At 42.1% G+C, this 14856-nt stretch overlaps 1 long non-coding RNA gene across 2 annotated transcripts in view; it reads left to right on the top strand.

Annotated features, from left to right (window-relative positions):
• The first annotated feature begins 358 nt into the window (after positions 1 to 358).
• The window catches only part of LOC114069109, a 147405-nt gene continuing 132907 nt past the window's right edge, over positions 359 to 14856 (top strand). The window contains exon 1 of one of the 2 annotated variants that reach the window (XR_003573726.1): positions 359 to 632. This is a non-coding gene — a long non-coding RNA (uncharacterized LOC114069109). Of the gene's footprint in view, positions 633 to 7334; positions 7414 to 14856 lie in introns of those variants that run through there. The other variant, XR_003573727.1, reaches the window with a different exon arrangement.

The following is a 14856-nucleotide window of genomic DNA, read 5'->3' as shown; positions in this document are numbered from 1 at the left end:
AATAATGCCCGTACGGAAAGCAGCGAAACAAAACATTTCGGTGACGGCAGAAGAAAGCTGCGGAGGGTCTTCCTGGGGAGACGCTCTGGGATGAGCTGCCGGGCGAGCAGCCGAGGCTACCCAGGAGATGGTGCTGTTGGACCGGAGAAGCGGCACAGCCCTGACCCAGAAGCATCTTTCAATGCGATCCTCCCTGTTTTGCATCTGTGTTGCATGTTACTCCTTGGGGTCCTCGTTTTCTTTTGGGAGAAGAAGGTGTCTGTGTTGAACCCGGAGCGCAATCTCGGCCTGGTGTGTGATGCCATTCCCAGCCAGCCAGCCCCGCGCCCTCGCTGGAGATGACGGCAGTGTTTGAAGGCGATGTTTTTCCCTGGGACTGCGTGGCTGGCGAGATGGTAACGCCGAGGCGGGGAGCAGCTTCACAGCTCTCTGCCCTCAGCGGAGCCACCGCCTGAGCAGCGCCGTGCCACAGCCGCGCCACAGCCAGGCGCTCTCCCCGTGCCCGTGCCTCGCTGCCCGGCGTGGGGAGCGGCACTCCCGCTCCCGGGGGCTCCTCGGGGATCCACCGCCTGCCGGCTTCCCTGCGCCATCCTCCGGGAAGGCCTGTCCCCCCGTGCACGTGCCTGGGAAAGGTAAGCGCAGGGGCGGCTCTGCCGCCGCACGGCGAGGACGAGCCGGGGCCGAGCGTGGGGCGGGCCGCGGTTTCGCCCCCCGGCGTGCAGCAGGTGCGGGATGCTCCGGGCGAGGGAGCCGGGATTACCCCACGGGACGCACGGTGGGACACTCGGCACCTGGGCACCCTCACCCTCATGTCTTGGGGCACGAGGCACCAGCGTCCGTCCCGCACCCGTGGGCCCCTGTGGGTGCACAGGTCTGTGGGCGGCTCAGGGTGGGAGAATCTGAGGCGGCAAGGGGGAGTTTGGGTCTCAGCAGAGCAAGAGGTCAGAGGGTTGTGGTGACGTCTTCTGTTGATTTACTGCTTTACTGGCCTCCTCTCCTTGGGTTCAGTGGTTTCAAATCTGATCAGAAAAAATCAAGCAGGATCCGGAACAGGTCAGAGGATGCCCCGGGAACAACTGTAGCAGCAAAAAGTCACCAGACTGGGTATTTGCAGGATGTTTAATGAAAGGGATCAGCAAAAGGCCTTTCCCCAGTTCCAAGAGGGCTTGTGTCTCTGAGTATTTCCGCATGTGTAACGAGGCAATGGTCAGGGTTTTGGATGTGACATAAATCAGCAGCTCTAATTTCCTAACTCTTCTACCCGAACTCTTTTCTATCTGAATGGGTATAACCAAAATTAGATCTTTCTACATGCAGGCAGAGATGCCAAAGGCGAAGTCTCCTCCACATATCTGGGTGGGTTACAAGGCCTTACTAAGTGCAGCCACTGTCCTGCTATGAAGCCTTTTTGAGTTTGTTGCCCCCATCTCTCTGTGGTTGAAGTGAATGGTGGCAGCAAAGTGATCTGTGATGAAAGAGCCATCAAAAGGAGGATGGACAAACCACTCTTGGAGTGGACCCATTGGGCAGGCCAGTGGTATAAGGATTTGAGGATTATGCCTGTTATGCTGCATTTCAACTCCTCTCTTTCTAAATCATTGACAGCAATTCAGTGCCCAGAGGTAGGATTTTTTTTTTTTATTATTTTATTTTTAAAAAGAAATGTTAAAGCTCAGCTGACACTTTGTGGGGGCTTTTGCTACATGAGTAATGGTTTGGCAGTGCCTAAGTGCATGAGCTGGGTAGGGAAGGGATTGAGGAACTCTGCTGTCCAGCAGTATCTAGATGTGTCAGCAGGAGGAAATCAGAAGAAAATACTGAAGAACAACAATTTAGGAAGGAACATAACAGAAATAAAGTAGCCTGAAGCAAACCTATTCAAGTACTTTTATTTTTCACATGAACTTTAGGTGCAGTTCAGCTTACTCTGCTGAAGAACTGTCAAGTTTTCAGGCAGGACCTGGATGCTGCTTGGGCCTGAGGAATGAATGCTGTGAGCCGGAGATGGCTTAGAGCTCAGGCCACAGCTTTAACTTGGTCAACGTGGTCCTGCACAGTTCTGTCTCAGAAAGATAAGCTCTTCCTAAGTATTAGAGTCTCAGCAGGCAGCAGACAGTAAGTTACTTACTTTGTTTTAGGAACCATTCTGCACTAAACTGTTGGATAAAATAAAGTGCTAAGGATCAGCACACTGACTCAAACCTAGGAGACCTCTCTCCTCTGAGACCCCAAACCACCCAGCTGTAGTGTCAGGCCTCCTTTCAACCCAGAAACTTTGCAATTCTTTCTGAGCCAGGAACCCCCATCCCAACAAATGGGAGAGTGTTCCCTCTTCTCTCCCTGGTGGTTGAGTGCTTCATTTGAGATGGGCAATGCTGACTTGACTTCCCTCCCATGCAGCCTTTCCATGTCTGGAAGCAAGCACTCTAATCACTGCACTATTGCAGACAAGCATCCTGCACCATCAGGTTGCCGCTAGTATGGATTACACATCCAGCTGCTGTCTCCTGCTTTTGGAAAGTCTTAAAACAGGGGCCAGGTACCTTTTTTTCCAGCTTGGGCCAGAGCCATAAGTAGGTACGAAATTTCAGATCAAAATGCCCCATTTTTACATGCCTGCATTCTGATATCCTGATTTTGGTTCTAATCTTGAGCAATATGCAGGGATGAATTCAAGACAAGACTGCACCTGAAGCTGCTAACAGACATAGTAATGTTATATGATCCAACAGTAGCTTAGTGGGAAATAAAGTACAAAAAAGTGACTGAAATTTTAACTTCAGAGCACCTGGGTTTTGGTCCTGTTGAGAGGGTTTGTCGAGAAAACTCACGAGGGAATAGTAGAGGTAGATGCCGTGAATTCCACTAAAGAACAATAATAGTCTGGAGAGCGTGTATGTTGCTGACAATAGTAATACTAGGCAAGCAAAGAGGAAATAGGTGCAACTTAATGGCAGGGACCCCTTCTGAATTTGAAAATCTAACCTCAGCTTTCCAATACATTGGTTTATTAACTAGTGTAAAGACTAGATGAAAGGGAAATAAAAAGGAAGTGTGATGGACTGCAAAAAACTAAAGGTATAAAATAAGAATGCTTCAGGTTTATCAGTCAGAAGAGTAGGAATAATTAATTGGCAGTTCAGAAGCTGGTTCACCCAAGATTAAAGGCAGAAATTAAAGAAGATAAAGACATTGCTGAGAATCTGAATTATTTGTTTGCAGAGCTCTTCGGCACAGAGAATATCAGAGTGATACCTACTGGGACTTGCTCTTTTCTGGTAATCAAGATGTGTCAGAAGGAAGAGCTGGAACAAATCGATAATTTAAAAAGCAGCAAATCATCAGCTCCAGATGGTACATTGAAAAGTTTTGAAGGAGCTTAGTATGAAATAGCTGATCTGCAGCAAAAATATGCCTTTCTTAATTAAAACCAACTATTTCACTGGAGAATTGGAAGGTAACAATTGTACCCAAAGTTAAAAATGGGATTGAGATAATTTGAGGAAGCACACTAGATACTCAGATATACGTTTCTGTTCTATAAGCTGCTTGAAAACAGAATGTAAAGTAGAGAAAAATACCAAACCAAAAAAAGAGAAAGAATATAGGATCTGAAGAGCAAAGTTTCTGCAGGGAAAAGTCATGCCTCATCATTAATCTGTCCTAACTCCAACTGTGACGGGTTTGTCATGGGCAAACAAAAAACAATCACTGTAATTTAGACAAACCTTGAAAGACCTTTGGCCTAGGCAGGATACTGTGAAACAATAAGAGAGGAGTTTACTGCATATCTCTTGGTTGACGTGAATGTGTCCAAAAAAGCCCTGACCATTCTTGGCATCTCCATGCTGCATCATGCCTGTGACTTGTTCCTGATCTGTAATATCCCACCTATGTGACACCAAGACCTGTGTTCAGCTGCCCTGGGAGGCAAGGAAAGGGGATGAGTGATCTGTTTCCATCCTCTGAGAGAGCTTAGTGGAGGTTGTTTCTTTGTGTCTGTTAGGCCACAAACCTAAAAAGGTGAACGTTGTTGAGGAAGCTTAAGCACTGCTTTAAAAATTTTAAGTCTTACAGAGGATGTAAAGGGAACTGCAGGAAGGTAGAAACCAGAAGCCAGGGAGCATCAGTGGCAGCTGTGGTGGGAAGCTCTTCCTGTGGGTAGCACTGAGGTAGCAGCTTTGTGCTGAATGCATTCATGGGGAAAGAAAAATTTGAACAAAAAGTTAAGACCCTCCAACTTCTTAGGTTAAGGCAGGGGCTGGCTGGCAGAATGCTTTTGACCACTGTCAGTGTCACTCACTAGAGGTACGTCTAAAACTATTTAGAAAGAAAAAAAAAATGGAATTTGGTGCTAGGGAAATAGGAAACTAATATATCAAAGAATCTAATTTCAGAAGAAGAAAGAAGAGGGAATATATTAATTTCCCCTCCCAATGCTATACATATGAATAATTAAATCCCATATCAATCCCAACATTGTTTAACAACATCGCTGTATGTTTATAGTGAATACAGTGGATGAGCTGAGAGGAAAACGTCATCATAATCCATAACTTTACCCTTGAAAATGTATTTTTTTTCTATCTTAATTTTATGCAAATTGAGACTACCTGTGGCCTCCTCCTTGTGTTTTATTCCTCTTTATTCCCACATCCTGCTTCAAAGGTACCTTTCTGCTTCTGTGCTGTCAGCAAAGATTGGTAAACTGACCATATCACCTGGAAAAAAAATCTCAGTAGGATTCCATGGAATAGCTTAAAAAACCCAAATAACCATCCCCCAAATCCTTAAGAAGTATTTCATGTTCAGAAATGTTAATACATTCTTTGTTAATAGAAACTTACAGTTTTCATTAACTTCAGCCAGTGGTTTTTTGCTCTTTTGAACAGACAACAGAACTACTTCCTCCTTCTTTCTACCTTATCATTTGGTTTTGCTGGTCAGTCCTTCTCTATTTCTTCTGATCTTTTCTTCCGTATATTCTTCCCTCTGTCCTAGGATCTTCCTTTTCTTGCCTCCCTCTCCCATGTGTGCAGATGTTACTGTTGCTCAGCTTCTATACCTGCTCCTGCCTCCTCACAATGTTGTCAGCTCACAGCTGTACTGACTCTGGTGCCCAGCCAGTCAGTCAGACCAGCAAAGCTAATTAGAAGGCACAGGATGTTATGCCTCACTCTTGAGATCTGTACAGCTCAACATCACAGGGTGCTTAGCTGATAAAGAAATACTGATTTATAGTAATGGAAAAATGATAACAAAACAAAACAAAACAAAAAAAAAAAAAAAAAAAACCACCAGACAAAAAACAACCAGTTTAAAGGCTTCTGGAATAACCCTGCCAATTTTCTCTTTGCTCTGTTCTGTGCAATTTTCATATCTGTAAGCTCCAGTATACAGCACTTCTAGGATTTCAGTGGGTATTTGGTAGGGAAGAACATCAACCAAGAGATGCCTGGAGAAGTGTTATATTTATGGATGATAAACTAGGCTATAGATTTTGGAAAGACTGTGTTTTGCCTTTTCCTTTAAATTTTCTATGCAGTCACAGATGGGAGGAAAGGATGGTGCAGAGGTGCCCAGGACACTTTTAAATTAGCTAATTTAGATGCAAAGTCAGTTCTGCCATGGCAGCATGGAGCAGAGCAGCATGGCTGATTCACTCAGCTCCCCAACAGTCCCGAGGGTCCCACTGCTCAGCTTTTTCAATGCTCTTTTCTGCAAAAAGTCTCCTCTCTGATGCCATGGGTTGCTGTAGCTCATGCCATCACACAGTAATTCAGCTGCTTGATGTGACAGTTTGATGATATACAGGCTTGTGGGCTTTTCTAGATGCAAAATCCACAGTAGAGTTGAATTGCTAACGCTTCAGGGTCAGTAGGTTTGGGTCCTTTCTTTCCATTTATGAAAACACCCATAACTGTCAAAGCTCAAGAGAACTAAGACCCTACAAAAAACCTGAACCACTTGCACATCAATGCCATCAGCAAATGTTTCTTTGAGCTGGTTTTCATGTCTGAGTCTCAGACCAACATGCAGTGATCTTGTTATTTCTACATCAGCAGAATAGCAGACAGCTCTGGCAGCTCTTCCTTACCCAAAACGACTTTGGGCTAGATAAAACAGTAATACGTTGGTGATGGTTTCCTAGGGCAATTCTCAAACCCACTTTATTCATCATTAAGACAAAGAAAATTGTCTTTCTCAGTAGCAGGATTGTGGAGTGGGAAATAAAGAGTATAGGTATAGTCCTGGAGAAAAGCTTTGTGTTAATTATTGGTAACATCTTGGGAACTCTTCTAAGATGTCCAAGCTCTGCATGTTCAGCTGGGTTCCATCTAGCAGAAAAAAATATATATGCTTTCTGATCATCCTGACAGAAAAAGACAAATTATAACTATGCAGTTTGTGATTATTCTTTTTTTCTCCCTATCCCTTTTCACCATGGCTAAGGGTAGGGTCTTTGATTTGGTGGACAAGTTGTTTTTCATTTTCTACCTCACAAAACTGCAATGGGAGAGTGAAGATTCAGATCTCAGGTCAAGAAGAAGTTACTAAATAGTTGTCTATTTGGAGAAGCCAAAGTTAAAACAAAATTAAAGCAAATTTTTCTCAGAAGAGGTACATTATTTTGTCTGGTCAGCTATTGTGTTTGTTTTCCAGTATTGCTGAGTTCAGCTGGAACTTTAGGTGCTTGGTCTCTTTGAAAATCATGCCCAAGGCTTCGAATTCCAGGCAAAGGGCCATGGTAATTTATATAGTAACTCTGGTACAGAGGATCAAATAAAGCCTCTCTCTTTCAGAGGGACCGTCTTAACTTCAAGGACCTCAGGGAGTATAAGTACCGAAACCTTGCTGTTTAAAGCCCTTCCCACTTTGACTTATTCCACCAGGGAGTGCAGTCCCCAAGTTAGCACAAATTGATGCAGTTCCAAATAGGATACTGCATCAGAGCCCCCTCTAGATTATTATCTGACACTACATTTTGTCTTGTAGAGATCATAAAGAGTGCATGATGGAGACCTACAACATCTCTTTTAAAGAATACTGGGAGCTGGTAGCCTGAGAAGATGACAGGAACCTATCAGCTTGAGGTTTATTAGTAGGCAAATCCTTGCTTCACTGTAGTGTAGTTGGGTTAATACTTCATTCTTTTCACTGTCCTGCTTTGATTGGAATTTCAAATGCTAGAGCTAACCTAGCATCACTGTAATTTTACCTCCTGTTTTTTATATGTCTGCTTCTAGTTGACCATGCTATGTTGCCATCTTACTTTTTCAGTTTGGATGTTTCCATTTAGATCTCCTGAAAACAAGTTTACCCTATTCTGGCATGCAGAACTTTCCCAGTGAGTCCTGGAGATTGATTTCTGGAGACTTACTTGACTTTGAGATCACATCCTAGAGGATAGAGGTATAGAACTATAATTGGTTTCTCAGAGTTTATTTTCTCCTCCTATTAGTTCACACAGCAGATGAGCGATTCACTCACTTAACTCTAGATTGGCTCATGAGATTGAAGAGCCTGTCCTTGCACTCATATTTTAAATATCTCCTACCATTTCTTTATAAAGAGGCAGTTGAATAATATTAAATTTGAAGCTAAAGTATCTACTTTCTTTACCACACTGAAGCATAGCTGGGAGCATCCAAAGTTTAGTGTGGTTGTTAAGGAAATGGTGTACAGTTTTTCAAAACATACTGCTGCTTTTGTTGCTATACCCCAGTGGAGCCCAACAAATGTGTATTACCTTTATTACCATGATAATACAAGCCCATATTCTTTCTGATGAAATTCAAAGAGGCACTTAAGTTTCTCTTCTGCTTCTAATTAGGGCAGAGCAGACAGTTCAGGAGGAGACCCTGACCTTTTACAGCACTTTATACAGAGATCATGGTCATGACACCAGAGCAGCAATCATGAGACTCTTAAAGCTTTGTTACTGACTCTGCTGGAGATGCTTCCTCCAGGGCTCAGATTGTATTTCCCCTTACATCAATGATTTAACTTAATTTTTTTAATCAATTAATTGACATACATTAACCCACAGAGAAGGGTTTGTCCTTGAGCCTGTTTATGCAGTGCCAGTGACAAGTGGCCACAGAAACTAGGTTTGTTTGTGCTGTCTATGTGTCCTCCTTGGGAAAATGAGCTGTGATGGGATACACAGGCTAAAAAGCTCTTTGCTGTGGTGCTGCTGTGTCACAACCTGTGTGTAAAATTTGTGTAGGTTTTAACATGATTTAGATAACCACTAGCATCTGCGTGGAAGTGTCTACATGTGAAACAGCTGTCTGTGCTCAGATTATAGTCAATGGTGGTCTGTCAGTCCTGCCAGAGTGGTCCAGAGAGGTGTGCAAGCACCGGGAGCTCAGTTCAGTTGCTCACACTTAGGTGTCTGGTGCCATTTGAGATGTCCTGGAGTAACTGGGACAGCCCTGGAGAGAGGAAGATTTAGCACAGGACTTTTGCTGTTCTGGCAGCTGCAGACCACACCAGACACCTCCGTCTGTCAATTTACACAACCAAACCCAGTTGTCTGCTTGAGGGTAGGTGGAAATGCTCTTAAGGGTCTACTTACTGTTTTGGAAAAATCTCCCAGTGATTGCAATCTGGATATGGCACTCACATGTAGACACCTGAGTGGAAGTGCCTTCACCTCCAGCTACCTCCAGCCCCTTATGGCTAAAGATACAAGTCTGGCTTCTAGAGACGTTTAGAGTTAAATATCTATGTAAGCATCTCCAGAGGGCAAGCTTTTCAGCTCATTTTTAATAGCTATTATAGGAGCAAAAGAAGTGCCCCCTGAAACTGCCTTTCATCAAACTGACTATAAAGAGACACTAGGCATATAGCTGTTCAGCTTTCAGGTTGAGAAAGGGAAAAGCTTCCCACTTTTTGTTCAGATGTAATCCTTTTAACTCCACTGACCCAGAAACAGCTTTTTTCAGTTACCCACAGTAAAGGCCATACAGGAGAAAAAGTAACAATATTCTGAGTCTCAGGAGCATCTTGAATATTTCTGAACTTTACAAAATGAAGTTAACTTAAAGATAGTCAGAACTGAGCTATGCACAAGCTAAAAGGTTACTGTTTTCCCTTCCCCAGCTAATGATTTACACCTTTGCAGCCCAAAAATTCTGTGGAAATCAGCATACTTTCTCATTCTATTTCCCTGCACAATCTCAGTCTTCACCACCTGGGTGCTAGTTTCTTATCTTTTCCCCGTATTTTGTTTCTTTTTGAAAGATGAGAAGACCACAATTTCACTTTGGTTGTTGTGGGAGACATACAAACCATGATGGCTGCTGTGGGATTGATGGGGGAAGTTTAGTGTGGGAGTAATGACATTTTCAAATTAAGGCTGGCTGACCCAGATGCTCTTTATAGACGTAGCTCATTTAGAAGCTTAAGTGAATTACATAGTCAAAGTTTTAAAAGGAGGTGGGAGGGGAAAAACTGGGACAACTGAAAAAGTGTGGCAACAATGGATGTCTGAAAAGTGCCATAGAGACGGCATAACTCCACAGTTCACTGATCACTCTGGGGACATAGGAACATGGAAGTCATTGTAGAAAAGTAAAGAGTAAATCGGAATGGGTGTTGACTGAGTTAATTCCAGTGGGATTAATTTTACTTACATCAATGAGAATCCAACTTTCACCAGTGTGGGCTGATGGCTCTGTTGAGAAGGCAACAGGTCAACTTGATATATAATTACATAATATTATTTTGCATTTATAATTGTCCAGAATCTAACATTCTGCAGCTATTCTGATTAGTTTTACTTTTTATCAGTATATAGATGGTGAGAATGAGTAAAACACTAAATGGAGGTCACTTATTTATTCTTAGTTTCCATATATATATATATATGTATGGAAAAATGCACATTTATTTATCACGCAGAGTTCACAGAGGCATTGGGGTGATAGAGCTAAGCAGATCTTGGCAGCTAGCAAATTCCTCATGCTCACTATTCTGCACTGAGACCCCTGAAGAGGAGCATGTCTGAACTTCTAAGGAGATCAGGCAACAACAGGACACTGACAATTTGGTGTCTGTTTCCTCTGGTGCCTTGTTTATAAAGATTCTTTATAAAGATCCTAGATGATCTTACCGTGTGCAATGAAGAGAGGGTCACAACAAATATAATCACAACAAATATCACAACAAAAAGTTCCAGGCTGCTGCAGTCCAGCATTGGCAGGGGATTTTCACAGGAACCCTCTGGAAAAAGCAAGAACAATGTTGAAATTCCTGTGTCTTGGCTCTCCACAAAGACAAGGCTCTGTGTAGAAATCACTTACATGCTCCACGTTTCCCTTTACACATGCACATACAACATATGTTGCAGTCAGGAATGCTTCTAAAGCTATTAACAAGGTTTACTCTGTGCAAATAAACTGCAATGCCACCACAGCTTAATAGTTCTGTAGATCAGGTACATTGATAGGATATGACTGCAGCATGAACCCATAAGTGAACTGCTCTCCACTAGGGCCAGCAAAATACTGAGGTCATGCCCATTTCAGGAATACTCTTCTACTGGGAGTGGCTCTGGCAGTCAGTGGTCAGCCAAACACAGTGATGGAGCTGGATGTATTCCCTGTTTTATTGTCATGATCTGGAGCTTGGAATAAGAGCAGAGGCCATTGTTTTGGATCAATAACTCCCAGATTTCCTTGGGGGAACACCTGGGAGGGTGTTCCATCCTAGAGAAACTGCTGAACGTAAGTGCCCAGAGGAAGGCAACAGGGATAATACTTTTGGCATCCTAAAGTGTGAGATAACATAACCAGATGTGATACTTCTAATGAATCCCTCCATGTGTGCCTCCCTCAGCTCAGCCATCTCTGCTTCTTTCTTTGAATCAGTACCAATATCTCTTACTTGCAAATTTCCATAGGCAGAATTTTATTAAAATAACCAGAAATCAAGCACCTCTGCCTTCAGATGCGCTTCTACTGCTTCTTATAATTGTTTGAGTTAATTCTCTCCATCCCTTTGCTCCTCCAGACACTTTCACAGCTTTAATACGTCGGGACAAAGTGGAGGCAACCTCACCTATCAGTCATCCTGCTTCAGGGCAGCAGGTGCCTTGGCAGGCATTATTTGCTGGAAGGAGAGATTTCACTCGGGTTAGGCTGATGGGAAGAGCAGTTGATGTTGGCAGTAGAACTGGAAGAAAAATGATGGTCCCATGCACATCGGGGGTGGCTAATGCTGTCACTAGAAAATGTCGTACCTCTTTTGGAATGCATCTGACAAGCGAACCCACCTTCACTATTAGTTTGGATCATGACAGGAAAAGAAACTCTCCCATATATATACAAGACACTGCTTGTCCTTTGCTTATGTAAGTCAAAGCTATGGCTTCTGGGCTCTCACTGAATGCCTCCTTTTCTCTGTACTTTTCCAGCTCATTTGATACGGTTTAGAGTTGTGGGTTGTTGGGGGTTTTTTAAGGGTTTTAAAAAAAAAAAAGGGATATATTAATTACACAAATGCTTGGTGGAGAGCAAGGCTCATGTCAAAAGGTTTAAGCTTTGGGTTTAATTTGGATGAATGCCTGAAATTTAGCTCTGAACCAGTGGCAGTCTTTGAATTTATAAATACTAATATCCACCTGAGATTCTGGTCCAAAGCAAGAGCGAGACTTTTATTCTGCTCAGGTTCCTCATCTCTACTTATCACCATAGCAAATTAGCACTCTTCAGGCAAGCAACAAGTGACATGACTAACAACCTTGTAGTGCTTATTCTTTCTTCCCAGCAGTTTCAGTGAGAACAGCCAAGGTCTGGCCATTCAGGCCAAGGACTTAAAGAAGTGTTTGATATTTTTGAGGACACTTGCAAATTTTAATACAGATTATTTTTGTTTGGGAGTTTGTCTGCTCTTGGCTGGCCCAGGTTTATCAAATATAGGGAACAGTTTCAGTGGCTTCCCAAAGCCACAGAATGAGCAAGTGTCCATAACTAGTGTTTAGCAACAAAAGCTGGTGCCCACGAAAAGAGTAATCAAATCAGATAAACTGGAGTATGAAATCAGCTGAAGGCATGGCAATAGGACAGGAATAACACTTTAGTTATGATAAAATTGTAGAATTTAAAATGTTCAAGAACTTAGGAAGTAGAATTTAAAAAACATTATAGGATTTAGAACTGACAGCTTAGGCATTTGGCTGGGAGCCAAGTCCAAACCGTTACAAACAGATAAGTAAAACCCGAATTTAGGATTTGGTATATAATAAAGTTAGGAAATTCAAGAGGGCTTTTTTTCTGACTCATTGGCAGGACCCTGGATGGAAAAGTCTGTGTTACTTGTGCTGTGTAAGTAAGCATTTCTAGTTTCACTCTACTCTTACCCACATGCATGTTCTCATATATATTTGCTGATTCCTGTTCCAACAGAGATAAACTCACACTTTAATCCCTTGGTAACAGGCTGTCTGGGTGGACTTGGGAATTTTCACCTTATGGTAAGTCTGGAAATGTCGCCAAGGCAGAGCATTTTGTGCTAGTTGGAGAATTCTGTTTCCAGTGTCAAGAAACACAGTACAAACAAAATGTCACCTTTCTGACTACCGCACGTACTAGGTCTGAGCACAGGGCTGAGGGTATCCAGCAATACTGTAGTCTGGAGGAACTCTTCTTTCACCTGTAAAGGTTAGCAGAATTGGGAGCTTCTTAACCAACCATGATTGAATACTGGTACTATTTAATACTTGTATTGAATCTCAGATAATTGCTAAAGTGCTGAACTGCTGTCTCAACTTATCCACATGCAATTAATAATATTGATCACCCTACACTGACCTTGAGAGTTAATAACTGTTTTTTCCCTTAGTTTCCATTGATGAATGGTGCTTTCTACATGCCAACTTATAATTTTGTCAAAGTGTCAGATCACAGAGTCTTATCCTGCCGACACTGAAATGCAAGCAGTGCTTCCTGCAATGGCTGCTTCTTTGGGACCAATAGGACTATTTATGTCTAGGCTGAGAAAAAAAAGTACTTTTTTTTTAAAGAGTACTTTGCCTGGGAGAAGTCTATACAAACTTTTGTGTATGAGCCAAATTACTTGAAAGCTGCATAGGATACACTCACAAAGATTTGAGGCTCCAAAAGTCAGGCCTTATTTTCTCCATCAACTACTTAAGCGGTTCTTTTCTCCATCTAATAATGAAGTGCCTTCCCCCCCCAAAATCTTTCCTGAGGTAAACACCCTGGTTAAAACACAAAATAGAGAGATAATTGAAACTATTTATTTGTCTCATCTCATTTGGAGGGACCTTTAGAGGTTTTTTTGCTCTAGGTAATCCAAACAACTTCTTTTTCCTGAATGTAGTTATTAATAGGCTTCCCTGCTTACCTAATCCTCGCCTTGCTAGTATTATCTTACAATATTCAACAGTACTGCTCCTGTTTTGTATGACATTTTTTTCTTAAATTCCTACTGCACTATGTGCCTTTAGCTCATGCATGGATCTCTTTGAGATCCTTAACAGAAGGACAGGAACTATTGTAGGCCTGGAAACAGAGAATTTAGCAAATAGGGTTCCGTCAAAGTAATTGAAATATATTTATTCTCTGCTGCAGAGAAGTCAAACAAATTTAGAATGTCTGAAGTGGCACTCCCAACCCAGAGCTCAGCATCACTGAGAAAAGCTTTGCAGTGCTGTATTATCCAAGAGACATATAGCAAGTGAGTTTTAGGGAAGAAATACGCCTCCACTTTTGTTTTCTCACATCGGCACTAACAGCCTTTGGTGGAGCAGTACATGGGAATGGTGTGCTGATAATCTCACTGCACTTTCTGCAGAGCAAATGGAGCATGTTGTCCCATAACAGCAACCACTCACCACTTTAGCACTGATTTGCCTTCCCCACAGACACATATAGCTGCCTCCTTCCTTTGGACAACCTCCATCGTCTGAAGACACCTTCTCTGTGTAAAAAGCATCTTGACAAACTCTTCAAACACTGCCTCTTCTCCACATTTTACTCATTTATCCCCTCCCCACTGCATCCTCAGCTAAAGCAGATTACTGCAAAATCCATTTAAAAAGAGCAGCAGTTTTATACTGAAAGATATCTAGAGGGCAGCAAATCCAGAGGGAAATCTCATCCTTCAGTGCAAACGAAACCTCCTCTTTTATTTAATTTCTGAACAATCAAACACGGAGTTACATAAACCTTTTTTTTTTTTTTTCTTTCTCTTTCTCTACACAAAGAAGCAATAATGATAAGGTCTTTCTATAAGGTTGAGATACAATCATATCTGGGAGCAAATTTTTAATTTGATTAAAGCTTACTTCAGTGGGCAAAACCTCTAAGTTCAGGTGTGAGTTATGAAGAAACTGTTCGGCCATCTATAATCCTATCTGAAAGCAAATGTATTTTTAGATTACTGCTGTGTGACACAAAATGCTCCTAAGTTATTTGTGTATAACTGTGCTCAATGTGCAGGATATATTTAATTTAATATTAAGATGGTGTTACTGAATACAATTCTGGTTATTCTTCATGTTTTCTTCAAATTGTAGTTGTCCATACAGTAGCTGGGATCCATTTAACTGTTACCAATGGAAATCAAGGTTTCTGTGACATCTTGCTTTATTGCATACTGCATTCTTAAGCTCATTTTGAAACTCTTCGGCAAGTGTTTCTAAAATTACACCTACTGAATTTCATCAACAAAAGTTGATGTGTACAGATGCTGGAAACCTCTATCTCATCCCCCTTACATCTTGTATTTGGTAATTGAGGTTTGGAATGTGGCCATCAAGAAGATACCAGAATGCGTAAAAAAAAAAAAAAAAAAAAAAAAAAAAAAAAAAAAAAAAAAAAAAAA

The sequence above is a fragment of the Empidonax traillii genome, unplaced genomic scaffold (assembly GCF_003031625.1).
Source record: "Empidonax traillii isolate 1590-97213 ecotype Southwest subspecies unplaced genomic scaffold, ASM303162v1 scaffold1193:size157251, whole genome shotgun sequence".
NCBI lineage: Eukaryota > Metazoa > Chordata > Aves > Passeriformes > Tyrannidae > Empidonax > Empidonax traillii.
This window is presented reverse-complemented; position numbering and strand designations above follow the sequence as displayed.